This window comes from Nannospalax galili, unplaced genomic scaffold (genome assembly GCF_000622305.1).
Source record: "Nannospalax galili isolate Female #2095 unplaced genomic scaffold, S.galili_v1.0 scaffold129, whole genome shotgun sequence".
NCBI lineage: Eukaryota > Metazoa > Chordata > Mammalia > Rodentia > Spalacidae > Nannospalax > Nannospalax galili.
The window spans coordinates 172,212-176,092 of NW_008360030.1; the positions used below are offsets into that span (position 1 = coordinate 172,212).

Consider the following 3,881-nt stretch of genomic DNA (forward strand, 5'->3'; position numbering starts at 1 on the left):
CTATTATGGTTGGAAAGGCCAAATGGAAACCCCTGGAATTGCCTCTTCCAGGGAAAATAGTGAACCAAAAACAGTAGCGCATCCCTGGAGGGACTGCAGAAATTAGTGCTACTGTCAAGCATTTGAAAGATGCAGGGGTGGTGATTCCCACCACATCTCCCTTTAACTCTCCTATTTGGCCTGTGCAGAAGACAGATGGGTCATGGAGAATGACAGTTGAGTATTGAAAATTTAGTCAAGTAGTGACTCCAATTGCAGCTGCTGTACCAGATGTGATTTCCTTACTCGAGCAGATTAATATGTCTCCTGGTACCTGGTATGCAGCTATAGATTTGGCAAATGCTTTCTTCATAAGGACCACCAGAAGCAATTTGCTTTCAGCTGACAAAGCCAACAGTATACCTTTACTGTCCTTAACTCTCCAGCATTGTGCCATAACTTGGTTCAAAGGGACCTTGATTGTCTGACTCTTCCACAAACTATCACACTGGTCCACTATGTTGATGATGTTATGCTGATTGGATCCAGTGAGCAGGAGGTAGCAGGCAGTCTGTACTTGTTGGTTAAGCATATACACATGAGAGGATGGGAATAAATCCAACCAAAATTCAAGGGCCTTCTACCTCAGTGAAATTTCTAGGAGTTCAGTGGTGTGGAGTGTTGGGAGCTACTAATATAAGCACAGCCATTATGTACACTGAGCTGTGGCAGGCTTGCTTGTTTACTTAGAGTTTGTGTTTTGCACACCAGTACCTAATTATTCTGCCAAGTCAGGAGGAATGTGTTTATAATTTAAGGAAGATGGTTAATTGGTGGAATTCACAACAAGTATTTGACCGCTCCTTAACCCTCAGATAAAGGCGGGAAAAAACAGCTGTTAAAGCTAATTGAGTTAAGCAAACAGTGGCTGTCTCTGATGTTCTACTGTATAAAAAGGCTGAGCTAAAATAAACCAGGGCTGCAGTCTCTACTGACAGTCCTCCCAAGTATCTTTTCTCTGTCTCTTGCTTTTTCTTTCAATCTTCACTCCCCCTTTCAAGTACTGTTCATCTCAGCCAGCTGGCACCAGCAAGTGGTGCCTGGAACAGGGACCTGAAAAGTAGGGGAAAAAGTGAAGGACACCACTGGAGAAATTAAGTGAGTGCACTCGGTAAGATTGGGGAGCAGTGAGTATTTATCTTGGGAGAAGATGGGGCAAGAAAACAGTCGGCTCGGTTTTTGTAAGGAATATGCTTGGGGCCCGAGGAGCAAAGGCTGAGACTAAAGAGGAGAATCCAATAGGCGGTGGCTCGGATAAAAGTGAAACCAAACCTTCCGCTCTGCCAGAGCCAGCTCCATTAGCCTTGCCACACTTCTATGAGGACCCCCGTCTGGGGCTAGAAGAGGGATCTCTTCACCCTGAGGATGAGTCTACCCTAGGAGAGGAGGTGGCTGAGTATGATCGGGAAAAGTGTCTACCTCTAATTGCCTTGTCTGAGAAGTCTATCACTGGGAAATTGAGCAATTAAGGGCAGAGTTAGAGGCTTTGAAGAAGGGAATGTTAAACAACAAAGAGAAAAGAACTAGGACCATCCCAACACCCTCTATTATGGTAGGATTAGATCCTCCTCCTCCAAGGTCACCGAAGGTTGTTGCACCTCCCATGATTGCCATGGTTCAGGAGCCTTCAGCAGGAATCTGGTACCCTCTTAGAGTGTGCAATCTCCACTACAACAGGCCATTGGGGCCACGGTAGAGCGAGGAGAGTCAGTGCATGGATTTCAAGTCTTCCCAGTTTCTGAGCAAGTTGGTCAACAGGGCAACAGGGTGCGGTCTCATGCACCCATGCCATTTAAGCAGCTTAGGGAGCTAAAGACTGCTTGTGCTCAGTATGGTCCTACTGCCCCTTTTACCCAGGCTTTATTAGAATCCCTCTCCACAGATGTGCTTCCATCTGGCGATTGGAAGCAGATGGCGTGTGCTTGCCTTTCAGGGGGAAATTATCTGTTATGGAAGTCTGAATATGTGGAACAGTGCCAGGTGACAGTGAATACCAATAAAGCGCAGACTATTCCTATAGATTTTGATATATTAGCTGGTGAAGGACAATATAGTGATACTGCTCAGCAGTTGCAGTACGATGTTCCTGCTTATGTGCAGATCAATGCTGCAGCCCAAAGAGCCTGGTATAAACTGCCGTCTAGTGGTAGACAGACTGAGGATTTGTCTAACATCAGGCAAGGTCTGGATGAGCCATATCAGGATTTCGTGGCTTGATTGCTGCAAGCTGCCAGTCGCTTGCTGGGGGACAGAGAAGCCGGTTTACTTCTAGTGAAACAGCTTGCGTTTGAGAATGCCAATGGGGCCTGTCAAGCTGCTATTAGGCCTTTTAGAAAGAAAGGTGATTTATCAGACTATATACAATTATGTTCTGATATTGGGCCATCTTACATCCAAGGAGTAGCCATGGCTGCGGCATTGCAGGGAAAGCCTATTCAGGAGATACTTTTTCAACAAATGAAAGGGTCTAAAGGATGGGTGGCTGGACCTGGGGCGAGCTGCTTCAGATGTGGCCAGTTGGGACATCAAATGAAACAGTGCCCTAATAAGCAGAGAGAAGGTCAAAGAAATAAAGAGCCAGGCTTATGTCCCCATTGTAAATGAGGGAAGCATTGGCTAATGAATGCAAATCAAAAAAGGATGTTATGGGGAACTTGCTTCCACAGGGAAATGGGGAGCAGGGCCAGTCCCAGGCCCTGAAACAATGTTATGGGGCACTCCAGACACTCATCCCCCAGCAGGGAAATCCATTCAAGATCTCTTCAGGGCCACCCCAGAAAGCACAGGACTGGACCTCAGTGCCTCCACCTATACAGTATTAAGCCCTGACATGGGAATGCAAGCCATACCTACAGGAGTGTATGGGCCGTTGCCAAAAGGAATGGTGGGATTGGTATTAGGAAGAAGTAATGTTACCATGAAGGGAATTCTGGTAGCCCCTGGAGTGATAGATTCAGACTATCAAGGTGACATCAAGATTATGACTCATTCCCCCTTAGGAGTTGCTGTAATACAGTCAGGACAAAGACTGGTGCAATTGCTCCTGCTCCCTCTGGTTCACAGTGGCAACAATAGTAAAAATCAGCATAGGGGGGCAGGTAGTTTTGGTTCCTCTGATGTTTATTGGCTACAAGCTATTGGTCAACAATGACCTGAGTTGGAGCTAACTATTAATGGGAAAAAATTTAAAGGACTTTTGGACACTGGGGCAGATGTGTCTGTAATTTCAGAAGGACAATGGCCCTCAGCCTGGCCAAAGCATACCTCCATGACAAGTTTGCAGGGCATATGGCAAAGTCAGAGTCCATATCAAATTAGTGATGAGCTACATTGGAAGCACCTGGAGGGACATGAAGGTTCTTTCACTCCTTACATTGTGAAGGGGTTGCCTGTCAATCTTTGGGGGAGGGATGTGATGAGTAGTGGGAGACAGGCTTGAGCCTAGGGTGATATTGCAACTGTCAGGGTCATGTGGTTTCCAGGAATCCAGGCTCTATAATCTGAAACCCAGTATGCTAATGAGGCATCCTACCCTCTATTCTGTGATAGGATGTTAAGTCTGTTATGCTAATAGGATGCTAAGTCTGTTATGATAATAAGATATCCTACTTGCTGTACTGTGATAGGGCACTAAACCTGTTACACTAATAAGGTATCCTACTTACTGTGCTGTGATTGGACCACTATATAAGCTTGTGCCTTCCTGCAATAAACCAGACCTGTGTCACTGAACCTGGTCTCCTGTGTCTGAATGCGGCTCTGCTGACACAGTCTCCTCACCAGCCCCGGGGTCCAGGACCAGGCAGAAGCAGCAATGACAGGAGGCAGCACGGGGCAAGCAA

General features: G+C 46.4%; 1 pseudogene; it reads left to right on the top strand.

The window, feature by feature from the left end:
- Nucleotides 1-1,508, top strand: part of LOC108490243 — a 20,053-nt pseudogene extending 18,545 nt beyond the window's left edge.
- Nucleotides 1,509-3,881: the final 2,373 nt, after the last annotated feature.